At 36.8% G+C, this 22,221-nt stretch overlaps 1 long non-coding RNA gene across 1 annotated transcript; it reads left to right on the forward strand.

Moving 5' to 3' along the window:
* The first annotated feature begins 2,343 nt into the window (after positions 1 to 2,343).
* On the forward strand, positions 2,344 to 17,537 carry LOC123573076 (uncharacterized). Its single transcript, XR_006697828.3, has 4 exons — positions 2,344 to 2,552; positions 4,586 to 4,694; positions 13,632 to 13,684; positions 17,154 to 17,537. It is a non-coding gene; the product is annotated as an uncharacterized lncRNA (long non-coding RNA).
* Positions 17,538 to 22,221: the final 4,684 nt, after the last annotated feature.

Here is a 22,221-nt window from a genome sequence, read left to right on the forward strand (position 1 = left end):
AACAGTCCAATATATTGCTCAATGACTTACAAAATAATGAAGATCCTCACTTTGCTATCTCTTCATATGTGGATGTAGCCTTAACCTTGAATTAATTGAATGTTAGAATTTAATCTGTGTGTATTCCATAAGGCTAACATGAATTTTATACCTGCTATTCAGAGTTCTTTTATTGCGCTTTTGGCAGTCTAAGCAATAATTATAGATATCTCTTATAAAAACCTCTGAACTCCTGCCTGGATTTATAATACTACTCATGTTGATCCGGAATTCTTTTGAATAGCTTTGTACATGATTAACTGGAATAAAAAATGAGTCATCGCATAACACACAGTGCAGAAATGAGGCTATGTCTTTTCAGGAACAAGTAGTCCCTATTGCATTATGATCTGGGGATAGCTACTTAGCCTCTAGACTCATATTCAGTTTCAAAACAAGAATGTTTAACTCATGTCAAAAAGCTAAGGGTGTTTTGTTCATAACTTTTTTCTTGTGAATGATGTGAGTTTCGACAGAGCTGAATGAACAGCAACATAGTGAATGTTGACCCTGAGACACCAAAAAATCCACATTCAATAGTAGATTTATAACCAGCTTGTCTTAGAGTTTTAAAGACTGTAAATAAAGCCAGGCACAGTGGCTCATGCCTGTAATCCGGGGGAAATTTGTTAGCTTTTCTGGACAATTGTCAAAGACCATATGTAGATATTTTGTCTTGTTGCAAAAAACCATTATAGTTTAGCCATATGAAAAGTATAGTTTTAATGAAATCCTCTTCAACAATATTACTAAAACCTTGCTTCTTTTTTTTATTTTTTTAGTGCCAATGGGTCATTTACTGTATTATTTCATCAGTGTGTTTTAACGCTATTTGATGAAATTTAAACTCATGAAAAATCACCTTGTTCTTACATTCGTCCACCATCTCAATTTAGAAGATATAAAAGCTAAACACTAAGTAAGAACCAACCAGAAATGGATATTAATTATCTTCCACATTTATCCAACTGATTCAGATGGATTAATTTCAATGAACCTCCTATTCAGAAGGTTCACGGTGTCTCTTTCATTCTCTTCTTGTTTTACAATTGATCACAATTTCCTTTTGGCCGTTTTGCCAACTAGGTAACATTTCTTGAGAAAAACCTTTCCTTGGCCTTGATGCTTCTTCAACTGCACCATCTCATGTCATTCATCTCCTGGAAATGCCAAAGAGAAATAATGAATACTTCCGTTTCCTCCCCTCTCAGATGATTAATGCACTCATAAAGATTAAGTATAATGGTGTAGTCTTAACTTTTTTTGTTTGAGCTCTCTCTTAAAAGGCTGTTAGTCTGCAACAAGTCTCTCATAGCTTTCTTCCACTCTAGTTTATTTAACACACACCCCCCGGGTTACTTAGGTTTTCTGTGTTTACTTAGCTTCTTTTGCTGTTTTTTTTCTGCCTTTGCTTCTTCTTGCTCACCCCCCAGACTGAATCCCAGAAACATGCTTTCCAATTCCATTGTAATCAGTCTTTTCCCAGTTTTTCAAATGTGAACTATTGCCTACTTCTCTGACTTGCATGTTTTGTTTTTTCATCATGGACTGTTAGCAATTATTTCTCCATTGTATCTTTCATGTATTTTATTTCTTTTCCATTTCTACAGCCACTAATTACATTCGTTCATATATAAGCTTGTGTAGAGTTCTAATCATACTAACAATATATTTCATAAAGCTCCAGATTGCAATGTCTCTTCTCCTTCTGAGGCGCTTCTCAGTTATCTGCTATGATAGCTCTATGAATATGAGAAAGAAAAACTCTCAATAAAGTTTGCGGAAAATAAATTAAGCCCTCTAGTTTACTATCAATTGTCTTTTAACAAACCTTTTCAAATTCTGGTACCATCTTTTTTCAGCAGATACTCTGTACTTTAGCCAAGACACTTTCTGGAACAACTGTATTAAAGTACGCCACCCCCATTCCTAATAGGGATGTAACTTCTTAGTTTAAAAATACTGGTCTGGAAAATAGTTGGTATTACTCTCTACCATCTAACATCTTTAACTCCTTTTGAAAGCTAATTTGTCCGTAAATAAAATTTATTTCGATTAAAGGTATTGTTGGAAATTTGCACGTACAAGATATTGTGTTTTGAGGTACACAAAAAATACTTATGAATGACAAAACCATTGCTATATATGATAGAATTGGATGCTAATAAATGTTGCTATGAAAAAAATGTAACTACCAGCTACACCATGTGTTACTAGGAAGATCAGGTGTAGCAAAATCCTTCCTAACCCTCAGACATCATGGTACACATAGAAAATAATAATATCATTTCTGTTTAATATTAGGTGTTGGTGTCAACAGAAGAGACTGCACATGACCAGACGTGACCAGCTTAGGGGTTCCAGCAAATCACCCTGCTTCTGGCCACCCAGGACTGAGGTGATTGATATGTGGAACCCAGTCGTAGTTACTCAACACACTTCTCTACCACCCAATGCTAACTGGAAAGCTCTGGTGCAAGAGTCCTCACAAGAATTAATCCCATTCCCTTTGGGTAAGCATAGAATTAAGATTTGAAAAGCCACTGAAGTAATTTTGTTTTTTAGCCTTTTAAGTGCCATAGAAGGAGAATAAACCCTCTGGTGAGTAAATATTCAGAGTAAATAAAAAGCAAATTATGTTGGCCAAGAAGGGAGTAATTTTCTGGATTAAGGAAGATTTGATGGCTATTTGCTCATACCTAGTTATGTTGAATACTTTATGCCTTCTTAGAAATTTTACATTTAACCTTTTATCTTTAATTTTTATTTTAAAATATTACATAAGGTCGATAATTAATTTTTTTCAATTTCCTTTACCCTATTTACTGTTTTCAGCACCTAAAAAGTGAACTGCCATGTTATCCAGCAATCCCACTGCTGGGTATATACCCAAAAGAAAGAAAATCAGTAAATCAAACAGATGTCTGCACTTTGATGTTTGTTGCAGCATGGTTTACATAGCTAAGATTTGGAAGCAATGTAAGTGTCCATCAACAGATGAATGGATAAAGAAAATGTGGTACATAGACACAGCAGAACTTTATTGAATATTTTCCATTTGTATTTACTCAGAATAAAGAGGCAAATAAAATGTTGACCAAAGACAAGAATTGAAAAGCTGAACATAGTTTTGGTAACTCTATAGCAATAATTAGATGCACAAATGAATGAATAATGAAAGAATAATCTTTAAAAAAAGGTTTTTATGTAGAAGAGCCAAGCTTTGATGAAATATAAAAAAGTTGTGAGTTTTGATAAGAAAAGGCTTACAAAACTGTGCAGGACATTAATATTATAACCCATAGAGTAAGAAAAAAACATGATTATGTAACAGCCATCTTCTACCTAAAGGGTAATAAGAGTTTCATTTTTTCAATAACAGAAAGAACAAGATAGGAGAGGGTGTGTCTAAGATTGACAACAGTCTGGTTTCCAGTTCTTCACATTCCTGGGCCCTGACTCCAAAGTAGAGTTGGGGGAAGAGCGTTATAAATATGCTAATATAAATTTAGGCTAAATTAGTACAGTCATTATGGAAAATACCATGAAGTCTCCTCAAAAAATTAAAAATACAACCACCATATCATCCAGTAATCTCAGTAGTGGGTTTATAGCCAAAGAATATGAAATCAGTCTGTAGAAGAGATATCTGTACACCCATGTTTATTACAGAATTATTCACAATAGCTAAGATACCGAATTAACCTAGGTGACCAACAAGGGCTAACTAGAAAATGTGGTACATATACACAGTGGAGTACTGTCATTTGTGACAACAAGGATGGAAGTGGAGTACCTTATATTAAGTGAAAAAAGCCAGCCACACAAAGACAAATACCATATAATCTCACAAATATGTAGAATTGAAAAACATTGAACTCATAAAAACAGAGTAAAATGGTGGTTACAGAGACGAGGGGTGGGAAGATTAGGAAGATGTTGGTCAAAGGAGCCAAAATTTCAGTGAGACAGGAGGAATACGTTCAAGAGATCCCTTGTACATCATGGTGACTACAGTTAATAACAATGTATTCTATACCTGAAAATAACTGAGAGAAGATTTTGTATTCTCAACACACAAAAAATGATAAGTGTGTAAGGTGATCGCCAGTCCACAATGTGTGCATATATCGAAGCTTATGCTGTACATCATAAATGCATACAGTTTTTACTGGCCAATTTTTACATTGATTTAAAAAAGAAAGATGGTAGAAATATGGTCTTCCTCCAGAGCGAAGTGCAGGCATGCTTACCTCCCATGAAAGATTTGCAATTCCAGGTCTCCCCTCTTCTAATGCTGTCTCTGGCTTGTGCAATGTCACCTGTCTCTTCATTTCACCCTGTTAAAACTACAGCTTGGGAAACTGGTACAAAAAGTGCTATTGCTGTTGCTATGAATAATAAAGTCCTTTGTCTCTAGACTAGAAATCTCATGTCTTCTATCAGCATCTGTGAAACTGGGGAAGGACAATTTGTTAGCGTACGTTACCCTGAGGCTGATTTTTCTTTCACCTGAGAAATAGAGATTGTGTTTCTTTCTTTATAGAGTTGTTGTGGGGATGAAAGAAAATAACATAAAAACAGAAAAATGGTTAAGAGCACAGATTCCACAGCCTAATGTCCTGAGTTTAAATTCTTACTCTGCCATTTACCAGGTAAATATCTTTGGGCAAGTCTCTTTTTATCTCTGTGCCTTAAGTTTCTCATAAAATGTTAAATGTGGTTTGGTAATAATACTACCAACTTTACGGTGTTCGGAGTATAAAATATTCTCAGACTGTTGGCTGGCATGTAATATGCATTGTGTTGATGTTTCCTATAATGCATTGAGCAAAGACATTTGTACTAGTTGGTATACAGTAAATGACAGACTTTAGTAGATAAAGAGATAGATACACACATGCATACATAAATACATAGACAGACAACATTGGTTTAGAAAGTAGATAACTTCTGGCCATAGATACTTATGTAGAAAACTTGATGTTTGAATTGCCCAATGAATGATAGATATAATTTATATGTATGTAGAGAAGAGGATGCCTGTGCAGTCCAAAAAAATACTCTAGCACAGAAAGAAAATTTTGAACAAGTAGGGGCAATAGCAACTTGCAGTTACTGTGCGTTTTTTGCCCTCCTTTCATTTTAAGTTCAATGTAAAGCACACAGTAGGTGCTCATTAATGTTATTGACTACCCAGAAAATTAAGACCTTTAAATAATTATCATGCCTGGTAACTCTTTTAAGTTAGAATTTAATATGAAGGATTTCTTTGTGCATTGATTTTTCTAAGATCTTCCAACTCCACTGGCTGGTGAGGCAGCACTCCACCACTATTTAAGGCCAAAAAGCAGAGCTTCAAGCAGTACTTCTTTAAATGCAAATGCATAATTATTCTCTCTCCTCAGTCCACTGAATTCAGTGGTTTATTGGGCACATTCTCTGTTGCATTGATTTGGCACTAATGATGTGCTTCAAACTAAGAGCTGGAGTCTTCTACTTTTCTCCGAGAGAACATAGTGATAATCTTAGTTTTTCTGTAATCCACTTCATTTGTTATTTGCATTTCTATTTTTTGTTCCAGTTTTATGTTATGAACATCAGGTGGTAGCCACAACGAAGAAATACATTTTCTGGCAGCTGTGAATTTTATCCTTCCCTAAAGAAATTAAACCATCTGGGTATTTTTCCAAGTGCATTGAATTTATTGTAAAAAATATATATATAAGACGTATAAAAGAGGAAAGGAAGATGCTTTTATAATAAATTTCAAATTGATGGCAATTTTAACAATCTAATTTCCTATAATGGGCGTAAAGAACTTTTAATTTTTCATATTTGCCTTTCCAATTTGTTTTCTTCACTCTGTTTGAAGATTGGAACAATCTGTATAATTCTACAAAAAAAAAAAAAAAAACTTGACAAGTAGGAAATACTGTAATCATAGAAGCCTATACTTCCCTGGTAGAATCAGACAGTTTTGTAAGACCCTGCTGTCTTATTTGACTAATCTTAGCTCTGTAGATAATGGTGTATATGTGTTCGAGCTTTATCCATTGGAATGGCAATGGTAGAATAATAAATAACTATGTTCATAAGAGAGGTGAGACTGCCAACTACATAGAAAGTGTGCCAGGCAGCACTGACATTTATAACACAGATGCTCCCAGTGTAGCATTGCTGCCTTAGCTCGTAGGTTAATGGAAGGTATTGCTGTGTTCCATACACATAGTAAATTGCATGGAGTGACGTCAAAAGACTCCATCCACTGTGCTCTTTCACCTTGTACAAGCTTCAGACCCTTTTGGCTAGGAGGAAAGGAAAAGACCCTTTTGGCTAGGAGGAAAGCTTGATTTTTTTGGCTAATTCACCCTGAAATTCCCAAGTGCTATGATTTGTCCAGCAAAGTTGGCTCAGTACACGTCTTGTACTTTAGTAAGTGAGACGAGTCTACATACTGGGTATTCTGGAAGTGATTCACCCTTTGTGGGGCTACTGACTGGCAGAGGGAGAGGAGATAGTGCTGGGTGCAGGATTGTTCTCTGGGTAGCCTTGGACCAACTAGTCTTCCCCATTTATTCTCAAGAATAGTGTAGAATGTGCTGAGAATGCAACATCCTGAGATAAGAAGGATTTTGACCAGAACAGCCAGGACTCTGTTCCAGTCACCCCTAGAAACAAAACATCCTTCAGTGCTTCAGCCTAGCATGTCACGTTGCTCCTGGGATGTAAAATCTCTGGTGGGCTGCTTTCTGGGGTCCCTCAGCCATGGTGCAAGTGGGGCGTGTATAGAGATTCTGTCCTTCCTGGGCAGCTTTCCTGGGCCTTGGAAGACCAGCTTGCCATGAAGGCAATGCTTTGTTGTCCCTTGCTGCCTATCTGTAAGTGCTGTTCATATGACATGTATGTGAGGGCACTCAGTCTTACCAGACTCAGACAAGCAGATAATCAGTGCACAGTGAATCTGCTTGACACTGGGCAGGAAAATAAAATAGCTTTCTTCTGCTGGAACATTACTGGCATTTGGGGCAAAATAAATTTCCATTGTAAAGAACTGCCCTGCACACTCCAGGAGTGGCAGCATTTCTGACCCTCACCACTACATGCCAGCAGCGACAGCCAGAACATGCACTCACATACTTCCAAACCTTTCCCTTGTGCGGAGTGGTGGTATCGTACCTGGTTGAGAACCACTGGGTCTAGGCTGATCTCACCTCCCAGCAGCAACACACATTTCTTATAGCTTCCTTATTCCTTGCAGCTATGCCCTAGAGCACAAGGAATAAGATGACCAAACCAGATAAGATCAAGTCTGTAAGGATCAATTTCATCTAGACATTATTGGCACTTTCATTTCTTTAAAAGTATGATTTTTTTACGCTAAAAGGGGTGCTCTAACATTTTAAGGTCAGGTTGTAAGTAATATACTTCAAATCCAGGGCCAGTTGTATAATGTGCAGGGCCCAGGGTAAACTGAAAATCGGAAGCCTCTTGTTCAAAAAGCACAAGAAAAAAAATGCAATTAAATGTGCTAAAATGTAAAGATTTTTTCAAAATATTGTATTATTGTTAAAAGAGAATAATAGTGAGACATGAATACAAGTTGCAAAAAGTAATATTTGGGTTGTCATAGTTTTATATAATACAAAAATGTTTTATTAATGCAATACCTTAATAGAGAATACATTTTTTCTGGCTTGCTTTTCTGCAAATGCATTTATTAGGTCATCAAGATTTATACTTTTGGCAACATCATGAAAATGCCAGCCAATTGCCACTTTTATTACTCTCATTTTACAAAGCCTTTAAAGAAATTGGATATCTGACATGTAGTTGGTATTGATGAAATACAACGTATGTAAGATATAACTGATTTTCATAGAGGCCCTGGCTCTCATTTTACTAAAATTCCCTTATTTTGCCATGTTACCCAAGTAGAAATTTGAGAACCGCCTTCTAAATACTACACAGATGAGTCTAGTATGAGCAGATGAGCTTCCTTACTGAAAATATGTATGAGAAATTCTATCATTTAATCGAAAGCAACACTAGAAGCTTTTGGCAAATGCAAAATTAAAAATACTCATTGAAAATTTTATATTTTGAGAAGGATCAGTCTGTTGATATAGCTGTTACTAGAGCTGTTAAGAGTATTTCATAGACTGACAACATTGGGATAAAGTTCTGATAAATTATTTTAAAATAAAAATTTTAGTACATCTAGAAATGAAGATTCCCACAGAACAACTTTTCTAAAATGGTAATTTTTCATGCATATCAGTTTAAAAGTAAGTCTGAGCTTAATTTTAAATGTAAATGTATGCAGTAGCATTTTAGCATTTCCTCAGACATTTTCTGTAACTTGCTCTATAACTTGTGACTCCATCTCACTGTAACTTGTGACTTCATGAGTTGCATATAATTCAAAATGGTTTTATGCATTCAATTGCTATATCTTCAATTATAAAGAAAAATTAAATTTACAATTGTTTTCATTAATAATCAGTCCATCTGAATCTTCATACAAAAAGTGTTCTTTCCATTGAATGCAACAATCTTTAAATTTAAGCAATATTTCTAAGTTTGTGAATATTTGCTTTCCAATATTGCAGCAGTTTTTGAATCCAGAGATTTTAAACTCTTTGAATGATTCTAATAACTCCCTAATATGCTATATTGAACAGTCCATGTATATATTTTTTTGAGACAAAACCCATAAACCAAAAAAAATCACCCTTTTAAAATGTACAATGCAGTGGTTTTTGGTATATTTACAAGGTTTGGCACCCATCACCACTGTCTAATTCCTAATTATTTTCATCATACCATCAGCATTCACTCCCCATTCTGTCCACCCTCGAGTCCTTGGTGACCAGTAATCCACATTCTATTTTCACGGATTTGCCTATTCTGGACATTTAATTTTAATGGGTTTATAAAATATGTAGCCTTTTGGGTATTTACATTCACTTACAATGTGTTAAAAGCTTATTCAGTGTGACATATATATATATTCTTCATTGGTTTTTATGCCAGATAATATTCTGTGTATGGATTTACCACATTTTAAAATCTATTTATCAGATAATAGCAATTTGGATTGTTTCTACTTTTTTCACTACTGTGAATAATACTGCTATGAATATTCATGTGACAGTTTATATGCAAACATATTTTTTTGTTCAGTTATTTGGGATATGTGCCTAAGAGTAGAATGACTAGGTCATATTGTAATTCTATATTTAACTTTAGAGAAAATGCCAAACTGTTTCCAGACAGGCTGCATCATTCTAACATTCCCACCAGTTAGGTAGGAGGCATCCATTATATGCATCCTCTGTCCATCTTTTATTTTATTATAGTCATCCAAATGGTTATTTTTTTTAAATAGTGTAACAGTGGTTTTGATTTTCATTTCCCTAATAACTATTGATGCTCAACATCTTCTCAGGAATATAGTGACCGTTCACATATCTTCCTTAAAAAAATTCTATTCTGTCACTTTGCCCATTCTAAAAATAGTTATTTGCTTTTTCTTGTTGAATTATAAGAGTTCTTTATATATTCTGGATATTAGACCATTATAAATGGTATGATTTGGAAATATTTCTCCCATTCTGTGGATCGTCTTTTCACTTTCTTGATAATATTCTTTGAAGTACAAACATTTTACTTTTTTTGGGGGGGGATGGAGTTTCACTCTATTACCCAGGCTGGAGTGCAGTGGCACGATCTGGGCTCACTGCAAGCTCTGCCTCCCAGATTCACGCCATTCTCCTGCCTCATCCTCCCAAGTAGCTGGGACTACAGGCCCCCGCCACCACGCCCAGCTAATTTTGTGTATTTTTAATAGAGATGGGTTTCACCGTATTAGCCAGGATAGTCTTGATCTCCTGACCTCATGATATGCCTGCTTCGGCCTCCCAAAGTGCTGGGATTACAGGCATGAGCCACCGTGCCTGGCCAAACATTTTACATTATAATGAAATTCAGTTAATCTGTTTTTCTTTGGTTATCATGCTTTTGCGTAGCTAAGATAATACGTTGCCTAATCCAAGATTATGAAGATTTACAGCTATATTTCTAATAAGACTTTTAAAACTTTAGCTTTTACATTTGCGTTTCATTTGAGTCTATTTTTGTGTATGCTGTGAGGTAAGGGTCCAACTTCATTCTTTTGTATATGAATATCCAGTTTTCTGAGCACCATTTGCTGAAGAGATTGTTTTTCCCCATTGAACAGTCTTGATACTTTTGTCAAACATTGCTTAACAACAAACATACGGATGTGTATCTGGAATCAATTCTATTTCATGGTCAGTATGTCCATCCTTAATACTAATACCATATAGTTTTGAGAGTGAAAGCTTTGTAGTAAGTTTTAAAACCGTGAAGGGTGAATCTTGCAACTTTGTTCTTACTTTTCTATATTATTTTAATTATTCTGGGTCCTATGCATTTCCATATGAAAGAAAAGCTTTTCCATTTCTTTGAAAAAAAGACAGCTTGAATTTTGATAGGGATTGCATAGAATTTGTACATCAATTTGGTGTATGCTGTTATTCTAACAATATTATCTTCAAATCCATGAACATGTGTCATTGCCTTTATTTATGCCTTCTTATGGTTTTTCAACAGCATTTTTACCTTGAAGTACACAAGTTTTGTACTTCTTTGTTAAGTTTATTTCTAAAAATTTTATTTTTATGCTATTGTAAATGAAAATATTTTCCTCATTTCATCTTCAAATCGTGCATTCCTAATACATAAAAACACAACAGATATGTATGTAATAATGTATCCTATGGCCTTGCTGAATTCATTTATTAGCTCAAATGATATTTTTTAGAGATTCCTTAGGATTGTCTACATATAAGATCATATCATCTGCAAATAGAGATAATTCTATTTCTTCTTTTCCAATCTGAAGGCATTCTGTTTATTTTTTAATTTTGTTTTTTTGCCTAATTTCTCTGTCTAGCATCTTTAGTACAATATTGAACAGAGGTAGCAAAATGGATATCCTTATCTTATCCCTGATTTTAGGAGGAAAACTTACAATCTTTCACAATTAAGTTTGATGCAGATTTTTCATAGATGCCGTTTATCAGTTTGAGGAAGTCCCTTTCATTTCTGGTTTATTGAGTATTTTTATCATGAAAAAGTTTGGGATTTTGTCAAGTATTTTTATCCTGCATTTATTAAACCTTTATTGTATTCATACAGTGATTTACTTTCATTTATTGAATCAACTTTGCAATCCTGTGATGAATACCACTTGAGAATAGTGTAAAACTTGTTTTATATGCTTCTGGGTTACTTTTTGTAATATTGTATTCAGGATGTTCATAAAGGATATTGATCTGTAATTTTGTTTTTATGACGTCTTTGGATAGTTTTAATATCAGGATAAAATTGGTCTCGTAGAATAAGAAGAGGAGTGTTCCTTTGTCTTCTTTCTTTTGAGAAGTGTTCATGAATAATTTATGCTATTTCTTCATTAAATGTTTGGCATAATTCATCATTAAAATTATCTAGTCCTGGCCTTCGTTTTATGGGAAATTCTTTGAGAATTAATTCAACCTCTTAGTTGTTATAGATCTGTTCAGAACTTCTAAGTTCTAATACAAAGTCAGTTTTGATAATCTGTGTTTTCTGAAACTTGTCCATTTTGTCTAGACATTTTAATTTGCTTGCATACAATTGCTAATAGTTTTCATTTATAATCCTTTATATTTCTGTAATATTGGTAGTAATGCCTCCTCTTTCATTCCTAATTGAAACAATTTGAACCTTCTCTCTTTTATTTTGGTCAGTCTAGCTGGAGGTTTTTCAATATTGATTTTTTTCCATTCTAAGCTTCTTTCTAATCACTGCTTTAACTACATCTCATAGGTTTTGGATATGTTATCTTTTCATTTCTATTCATCTCAAAGTATTTTCTTGTTCACATGATTTCTTCTTTTACCCATTTATTATGTAGCAATGTACTGTTTACTTTCCACATCTGTCTGAATTTCCCAGATTTTCTCCTATTTTTTATTTTTAAATGTATTTCTTTGTGATTAGGGAATATACCTTTTATTATTTCAGTCCTTCCAACTTTACTGAAGCCTGTTTTATGGCTTAATATATGGACTGTTTTACAGAATATTCAATGTGCACTTGGAAAGAATGTGAATTCTTCTGTCCTTGGGTGAAGTTTTCTAGAAATGTCTGTTTGGTCTATATGGTTTTTAATGGTGCTCATTTCCTCCATTTCTTTGTTAATATTCTGGCTACTATTTTATTCATTGTTGAAAGTAGAGTGTTAAAGTCTCCAGGCATTGTTTTAAATTCTAGATTTCTCTCTTCAATTCTGTCAGTGGTTGCTTCATGCTTTTTTGGTGTTCTGTTATTAGGTTACTATATATTTATAATCATTTATCTTCTTGATGGATTGACATTAATATTAGAAAATGTATGAATAACAATTCTTGTCTTAAAGTCTATTTGTCTGAGATTAGTATAACCACTCCAGCTCTCTTTTCATTACTGGTCATGTGGTATATTTGTGTCTTTTTACTTCAGGTTAGTTATTTGATTCTAAAGTGTATATACCAGATGGGATAGTTGGATCATGCTTTTGTAAGTCTAATCAGCCAATCTTTGCCTTTTTATTATAGTGTTTAATATATTAATCCATTTACATTTAATGTAATTACCAATAATACAAGTTTACATCTGCCATTTTACTATTTCTTTTTTATAGTTTTATTCCTCTTTTTCTCTCTTTTTCTTCATTATTGTCTCATTTCTGTTAGATATTTTATAGTGTATTGTTACATGTAGTATACAAAAATATGCTCTTAAATAGCTTTATTTCTTCCACCCTCTTTTGTGTTGTTGTTGTCATATAAATTACATATTTTTATATTATGTCATAGAGGGTACTATCGCTCTAGGGAATCTTTCATTTCTGTCATTATACCTTTCAAATCCAGAATTTCTGTTTGGTTCTTCTTTGAAATATGATTCTTACCTCTTTGTATCTATTCTTATTAGATGAAGCATCATTCTCATATTTTTCTTTAGTTTTTTAGACATGATTTTTTTAAGTTCTTCGCGAATATTTAGCATAGCCAATTTAATGTCTTCGTCTAGTAAGTCCAATATGTAGGCTTCCTCAAGGAAGCCTTTCATGATGTATGTATCATACTTACTTATTTCTTTGCATGACTCATATTTTTTTTCTTGAAAATGACATTTTCAATAACATAATGTGACTAAATTGGATATTAAATTCTCACACCTCCCCAGAAATTTTTTTTTCTTTTTTTTTTTTTTTGTAGTTACCATTTTCTTGTTTTGTGACTTTTATGAAGTAATTCTGCAAAATTTGTGTTCATTGTCGTATGTGACTACAAAAGTCTCTGCCCAGTTAGCTTAGAGGTCAGTTAATGGATTGAACAAAGATTGCCTTTAATGCTTATAACCAGTAAGTCTGCTGCTATTGCCAAGGGACTCTCTGTGGGTGTTGAAGAATTGATTATATCAATGCTTGGACTAGATGTTTTTTACCACTACATTAACCTTTGCCTCCTGCTTTGCAGAGTGTCAAGATTAGCCAGTGGTGAGAGCTTGGAATCTTCTCAAAACTTTTTTAGTAAGTACACTGCCCTGTGCATGAGCACTGCCCTGGACTTGCACCTAGCCTTCTGGATTCCCAGGAACATTTCATAGCATATCAAAACCCCCATGGGCATCTAATGTCCCACCTTTTACTTAAACATTTTTGGTCCATTTATTGTTTGCCCCAACTATTATTCACTACCTTTAATAGTGTGAAGTTAATCAAGGGCCTGTTTTGTTTTGTTTCATTTTTCTGACATTTACCTCCAGGAAAAAAAGTTTTTTCTTTTTTCCAATGAAAGTGCTCTGAGTCAAATCAAATACAGATTGTCTTACAAGTGGGTTCTTCCCCAGAGAACCACCAGATAGATCAAATAATGACAATTTTCTGGGTATGAGACTTTTAAAGAACTCTAGCACCATTCACTCCCTTGATGACTATTGGCTTTCACTACAAATGTGGACCATTATTTTGAAGGATATTGTGGAAATGGAGAGTTGGTGATGGAACGATGGCAATTTAAAACACCACAAAACCAACTGTTCTTACCAAGATTTGACATTCTTCTTGAATAAATGCTCCTCTGATTTCTGCAAGCCTTTGGTCAATCTCCAGAGTTCTGAAAATGTTTATTTTGATGATTTTCCTTTTGAATTTTTTTCAAAATTTCTCACCACTTTTAATGCAGACAAAAGAATATTGGGAGATCCTTACTCCACCACATTGACTGACATCACTTCATATGTACTATTAATAGTTTACTGACAAAATGTACCCACTGAGCACTGGCAGTTCCTTTCCTAGCACCCACGGAGGTAATTTTTTTTTTTTTTTTTTTTTTTGGAGTGTCTCGCTCTGTCACCAGGCTGGAGTGCAGTGGTGCAATCTCGGCTCACTGCATCCTCTGCCTCCTGGGGTTCAAGTGATTCTCTTGCCTCAGCCTCCCGAGTAGCTGGGACTACAGGCACATACCACCATGCCTAGCTAATTTTTGTATTTTTAGTAGAGATGGGGTTTCACCATGTTGGCCAGGATGGTCTCGATCTCTTGACCTTGTGATCCGTCTGCCTTAGCCTTCCAAAGTGTTGGGATTACAGGCGCGAACCACTGCGCCCTGCTGAGTTAATATTTATACAGATGCCTTAGGGGTAGGAATGTTGAAACTATGTCCCACCATGGGTCCCAGTGCTGCCCCAAGGGGAGCCCCTCCTCTCTCTCCCCAGACTAACTGCTATTGCCACAGCTGCAGCTTCTACTGCAACCATCACCACTGGCGTCTGGGCCCAGGTTCATCCCATAAGCCCTTTCTCAGGCCCCATGTGGTACACTAGAGTGCCCCAGGCTTGTGTACACATGCCAAGTGACAAGGCCAAATGCTCAGCCCACACATTTCCTCCTGGCGTATCTCCTCTGCTCACCTGCATACAGGATGTTCCATAGGCCTTCACTTGCAAAATACACAATAAAAAATAAAATTATTGAGAATTTCAGTATAGTGTCAGCATAATTCCCAGTGTGCTTCCACTTGAGAGAGTAGAGTCCTGTGCCACTGCATGAAGCCAATGATGGTCATGCTTTTCTTTACATGAAGCAGACTGTTACGTTTTCATTCCTCCCATTGCCATTCTTAAATGAAGAGATAGATAGATAATGTGTTTTTTTTTCCTCTACCTCCTTCCTTGTAGCATGGGAATCTCATAAAATATCTTATGAATAAATAGTATAAGTAATATAATTTTCATAGTATCTGGCACCAAACAAGTATTCTGTAAGTGATCATTCCCTCACCCATCCCGCCTTTCCTTCCCACTATTAATTGGGTAATGCTTTCTATTTCTGAAATATTGACAGGTTTTTACCTTTGAACTCTCTGTTCTTATTACTCCTTTTTCTTCAGATGCCTTGAATGTTAATAATTCTTTGAAGTTTTCAGTGCTCCTTTTCAGAGGTTCTGACATATTTTATCTGGATATTAAGTAAGAGTCTTATTACTTTCTTTCTTCAAGCTGGAACCACATCCATAGACATGTTCTATTGTTCATTGCACTTGTAATAATTCTTCATTTCAATTATAGTGATTTATTATGAGTCACTTGAACCATTAGCAAGCAATCATTTCTAGATCAAGCTTAAGCTTAGGTTATTTTATTTTTAATTTAAAAAGGCAGTCACATTGTGACATACAATAATATTTGTTGTTAAAACACTAAGAATCCATTTTCTCTCATTTTTTTCTGTGAATAATTTTTTTAGACTCATACTTTGGAAACTGGTTACATCTTTGCTTCATGAATGTTAAATACCTACCCATTACTGCTTGAATTAATTTTGTAAGATAACAATTGGTATATTCACTTAGCTGACTCTTCAACTCACAAAATTTTTTGCCTTCAAAATGTCTTTAGAATATCTAATAATTTAAATTGAATTCAAATACTGAAGGTCTATCATGGAAATATACTGCACTCAGTGTTATGCTGAATGTGTGGGTAAGGCATGTCTGTGAATTATAAAGAATCACAGTCAGTTGCCGAGTGCAGTGGGTCATGCCTATAATCCCAGCACTTTCGGAGGCCAAGGCAGGTGAATCACCTGAGGTCAGGAGTTCAAGACCAACCTGGACAACATGGTAAAACTCCATCTCTACTAAAAATACAAAAATTAGCTGGGCATGGTGGCAGGCACCAGTAATCCCAGCTACTCAGGAGGCTGAGGCAGGAGAATCGCTTGAACCTGGGAGGTGGAGGTTGCAGTTAGCAGAGATCACGCCATTGCACTCCAGCCTGGGCAACAAGAGTGAAACTCCATCTCAAAAAAAAAAAAAAAAAGAAAAGAATCACAGTCTAGTTAAAATGTATATGCATGGGTATATGTGTGTAAACATTATTTACATATATGTAAACATATGCAGCTCTGTACTAACATATAAATATACTTGTATGTAAATCTATTTACATATAAGTATGTAAATGTAAATAAAATATATTTACATGTAAATAAATCTGTGGCCAGATGGACTTCACAAACCCAGAAGTGCAGGAGAAATAACATATCCTTGCAAGCCCAGAAAACCCTTAGCCCCTCTGCTATCTGCCTCTTCCTCCTTCACCTGAGCTCAGCCTCCATAACTGCCTGGACCCTCACAATGTATCTTTTCTGCCCTGGGCACTACTTGTGTGCCCAGTATCATGCCAGGACCACTGTTGTCCCACTTGCCAAGGTGAGTCTTTATCAACAGAGGATAGGAGGGCTAGAGATGCTTCCTCCCCTGATCGCTCCATGCTTAGCATAGAATTAACCTTCTCCTCATTTGTCCCAGTCCATCCAGCTTTGAACTTTTAATTACACTTTATTAAAATGTCATGGGTAACTTAAGGAAATGACAATAGAAGAAGAAAAGAAAACAAATCCCTTACCACAGTTCATCCATGGAATTTCTTTCAGAGTTACTGGCCAAGAACAATTTTTAACAATTTTTACAATTTCTTTTTTTTTTTTTGAGACACAGTTTCACTCTTGTCGCCCAGGCTGGAGTGTAATGGCAGGATCTCAACTCACTGCAACCTCCACCTCCTGGATTCAAGCAATTCTCCTGCTTCAGCCTCCCGAGTAGCTGGGATTACAGATGTGTGCCACCACGCCCGGCTAATTTTTGTTTTTTTAGTAGAGACGGGGTTTTGCCATCTTGGTCAGGCTGGTCTCAAACTCCTGACCTCAGGTGATCTGCCCACCTCAGCCTCCCAAAGTGCTGGGATTACAGGCATGAGGCATTGCACCTGGCCTTATGATTTCTTTCGTGGGTACATCTCTGTTTGGCTACAGGGCTGCCTCACTGCCCAGCTCTGGAAAATGGCCAACTTATCTACACATCAGACCTGAAGGTAAGGTACTGTTGCAGTGGGCTAGTCCATTAGACTCCATATATTTATTTAAATTATTTATTGGGCATGTATTTTATGCCAGGCACTATTTGGAACACTTAGAACACATCACTGAACAAAATAATCTGAGATCCCTGCCCTCATAGATGCATGCATCCTACTGGAGAAAAATATGCAATAAGGAATAAATGTAACAGATACAGAAATCAAATAATATGGTACAGGATGATGATTGCTATAAGAGAAAAGAAAACGTAAGTATGTTAAGGGAAAACCTAAGTGCTTAAGCTTAAAGAAAGGAGGATGTCGCATTTCTGAGTAGGTGTGGTGTAGATCGGCCTTTTTGAGAAAAGAATGTTTGAGTCATGTCTTGTAAGAGGTAATGGAGTGAGCCATGAGGATATATGAAAGGAAGAATATTCCAGAAATGAGAAGCAGCCAGTGTAGGACATGGGGAAAGAGGGAGGAAAGGATGGTTCCAGCAGTGTTTTGAAGATGTTGAGTGAGTGAATAAGGCACACTTAGCTATAATGAACAACAACTTGGTCACCAACTAACTTCAGCAAATTACTGTGGTCCCAGTATCTCTGCTCATGATATTGGTCTTAGAATGAACTTGTAACTAACTTTCAAAAACCACTCTAAATAAACCTATTATAGTGTGATAATATAATAGTTGTTTACTCACAGTAAGCAGAATTCTCATGCTATGGAAGTATGGGAGAAGAGATTAATTCTAAATATGAAAGAAGAATATAAGGTAGTTTTCTAAAGAGAATGAAAATTAGTCTAGTCTTTATATAATACAAAGTGTTAGGTATTGCCTCTATTTTTCCGTAGGAATTAGGAGAGACAAAATTTACATATACTAGACAGAGACGCAAAACAAAGGACCTTAACCCCCTTATCTAATAGTACATTTTCTGGTTTTCTCAGCCATTGTAGACTCCGCTCCCTCTTATCCCTATGGAGTTGGTTCACACCTCAATTCCAGTATCCGCTAGCCTTTACTATCTGCTTTAACAGTTAGGATTGGTTCATCATTGGTGTGGACTCTGCCTGTACAGTTTCTGTGGTCTTAGCTACTGGCAGCCCCTCCCTCTGCAGTGTTGCTGATCAGCCAGCCGTCACCTCCTACTTCATTCAGGTCCCCTCCCAGACTAGCCCTCAGTAGAGGTTGGCCTGACATCTCCTTTGGAAGCAGGAGTTGCCAGATTTGACAGATGGCTATAGAAAGGAAGGCAATTCCAAGAGAGGAAACTGAAGAGAGGCCAAATGGTGAACATATTTTAATTATGTTTCTGATAAAGAGGCATTGCAGCAGTAAAGGTCTCAGAAGGAAATGGATCTCTCTGAACCCATGTTAGTACAGATTAAGAAATATTTACCAAAGAATCTATTTACAAGGATATGAGTGAAGTGCAGGGAGTCCCAATGGTTAGTGCAGCAGTGTGGGGGCTAATCCCAGTGGGGCAGCAGATGCCTAAACCTAGGGGAGGGGCAGTACTGGAACCTGGAGACAACCAGGAAGAGGAGGCAAGTGTGGAGAAGACCATTATGAGAAGAAATTGACCAGTGAGAGAAGTGAGATCTGCATGCTTCAGCACCCATCATATATAAAGAATCAACTTCTTTCTTTTGCTGCTAGAATAGCACTAATTTTGTACGACCCTTGGGGAAATGAAAAACAGATCACTTTCTGTGTTCGTGATCCTGAGTCAAGAAAATCAAGCCCATGCAACCTCATAGGGAGGGGACTTGAGTAATAAATAACTGACCTCAACCTTCCTCACTCTAATCTCCTTCCTGGGCTCCCCATGGGCCAAAGCCAGATGGAAGTTTGAGGACAGCTGTGTGTGTTGATTGCAGCTGACCTGGTCAGTCTCTTGGAGCAGAGCACGCAGTGGATCTGGAGGCCCAGGGAGGACATCACAGAACAGAAGAGCAAGCCCATACCTGGGTCTTGTGTTAGTTTCTTGGAGCGGCCATAACAGTGTCATAAACGAGATGGTTTAAAGCAATAGAAATTTACATCTTGGGCTGGTGTGGTGACTCACGCCTGTAATCCCAGAACTTTGGGAGGCTGAGGTGGGTGGATCACTTGAGGTCAGGAGTTTGAGACCAGCCTGGCCAACAGGGCAAAACCCTGTCTCTACTAAAAATACAAAACTTAGCTGGATATGGTGACATGCTCCTATAGTCCCAGCTACTTGGGAGGCTGAGGCTGGAGAATGGCTTGAACCTGGGAGGCAGAGGTTGCAGTGAGCTGAGATCGTGCCACTGCACTCCATCCTGGGCAACAGAGCAAGACTCCATCTCAAAAAAAGAAATTTACATCTCAGGTTCAGAGTAGGCTACAGGTCTGAAATTAGGATGTTGGTAAGGCTATCCCCTCTAAAATCTGTAGAGCAATTCTTCCTTGCCTTTTCCTAACTCTCGGTGCTTGGCTGACAATTGGTGGTATTCCTTGGCTTGTAGATGCATCCCTGCCACTCCAACCTTTACACAACCTTCTCCCTGTGTCTCTGTCTCTTCACACAGCCTTCTTTCAATAAGGGCACAAGTCATATTGGATTAGAGGCCTACTCTAATAAGACCAAAACTGAACTAATTACATCTGCTATGACCATATTTCCAAATAAGATCAGGTTGCAAGATACCAGGGGTTAGGACTTGAACGTGTCTTTCCTTGGAGGAAACATAATTAAACTCATGACAAAGCTAATGCAGAGGAGAAAGGCATACTGCACAAAGATTTGATTAGATTAGGAAATGAAAATGAAACAAACAATAATATTAACATACTATAGAAGATACCATGAAGTTAGGAAATAATATAAAGGAAATGATATTAGCAAAGTAACTGGCTATGAGTACAGCTGTGCCCGGAATTGTTTGTAATATTTTGTCCGGAGTTGGTGGGTTTGTGGCCTTGCTGACTTCAAGAATGAAGCTGCAGACCTTCGCGGTGAGTGTTACAGCTCTCAAAGATGGCACCTATGGACCCAAAGAGTGAGCAGTAGCAAGGTTTATTGTGAAGAGCAAAAGCACAAAGTTCCACAGCACCAAGTGGGTTGCCGCTGCTGGCTGGGGTGACCAGCTTTTACTCCCTTATTGTCCCCTCCCATGTTCCATTTCTGCCCTATCAGAGTGCCCTTTTTTCAATCCTCCCTGTGATTGGCTACTTTTAGGATCCTGCTGATTGGTGCATTTTACAGAGCCCTGATTGGTGTGTTTTACAGAGTGCTGATTGGTGCGTTTTAAAATCCTCTGGTAAGACAGGAAAGTTCCCCAAGTCCCCATTCAACCCAGCAAGTCCAGCTAGCCTCACCTCTCAATATCCACGCTGTGAGTGAGGCACTAAGCCTCATCTGTGACTAACAGGACTGAAGTCGACATAACCTCCTAGGTGACACATTAAATAATGTCTATTTGCTTATGTCATATTTGCAAAACAACGGTTAAACTATAAAAGTCAGAGGTTAGAATTCTATGAGAACATGAGTATCTTCTCTCATGCTTACATAGTGCATCTATGTACAAAATTCTACTAATGTAGAAAATGTTTAAAGAGGTCAGACATGGAGGCTCACACCTGTAATCCCAGCACATTGAGAGGCCAGCATGGGAGGATCGTTTGAGCCCAAGAGTTTAAGACCTGCCTGGGTGACATAGTGAGGCTCTGTCACTTTAAAAATAAAAAATAAGTTATGTTAAACACATTATTGCTCCATATGAGAATCCACCCGTGTCACTGCACTTCACTCTTAGAAAAGATCAGTTTGGGAAGTGTACCAAATTGTCATTTAGCTTCTCAATTATGTTACTTGCTTGGTATATTTTCATGAAAATCTGTGACTGTCTCTGTAGCCAATATGATCGGAAGACAGCTCTTGGTTTGGTTGTTACAGCTGTTTTAAGGGGCAATTTGAATCACTGTAGAGTCAGCATAAATGCTTGTAAGAAATGTACAAGCATTCCAGAAAACACAGAGAAATCCTGCTACAGATTATCTGAAGGTTGCCATGGACCGCTGCCTCTGTGGGGATTCGTGTATATCTCCTGCAGCCAGATACCTGTGTTTTCACAATGTCACGGAAGAGGAAGTGGCGATGGCTGGATCAGATGGATCAGATGGGGCACAGTCCTAAGTATTCACAATCCAGCACACATTTTGATGGTTCACAGGGACTTTGTGAATCACACATGATTTGAGAACCACTTGTAAAGCTGAATTAGAGCCCTCAAATTTTATTTTTCTGAGAAAGGAAAAATAATTAAACAACATCTACGGAGTTTGCTCTGACTTCTGTACATCTAACAAGCTGTACTTCCACAGAAGCTTTTTGGAGGCTACAGAGTCATTAAAGCCAGTTAGGGGCCTTATCTTTTGGGAAACAAAAACTTACATTCCTTAATGCCAAGGAGGTGCCCCGACTAAGAACACATCTGTGGCACTAATTTGATCAGCGCTTCAGGAATTCAAGGTCTAATTTTGCTTATCTAACAAGTAAGACATGAAAGAATAAATTGGGTCATCACAGGGTAATTGGTTAAAATAATAATAATAAATAATAACCTAAAATGATAGAGGTTTTTTTTGCAGCAGTCCAGTTGGGAGAAATGAAAGGGTCCATTGATCACTCTATTGGGTAAGAGAACAGGATGATCCATGCTGATGGACGTCAC

The sequence above is a fragment of the Macaca fascicularis genome, chromosome 4, assembly GCF_037993035.2.
Source record: "Macaca fascicularis isolate 582-1 chromosome 4, T2T-MFA8v1.1".
Taxonomy (NCBI): Eukaryota; Metazoa; Chordata; class Mammalia; order Primates; family Cercopithecidae; genus Macaca; species Macaca fascicularis.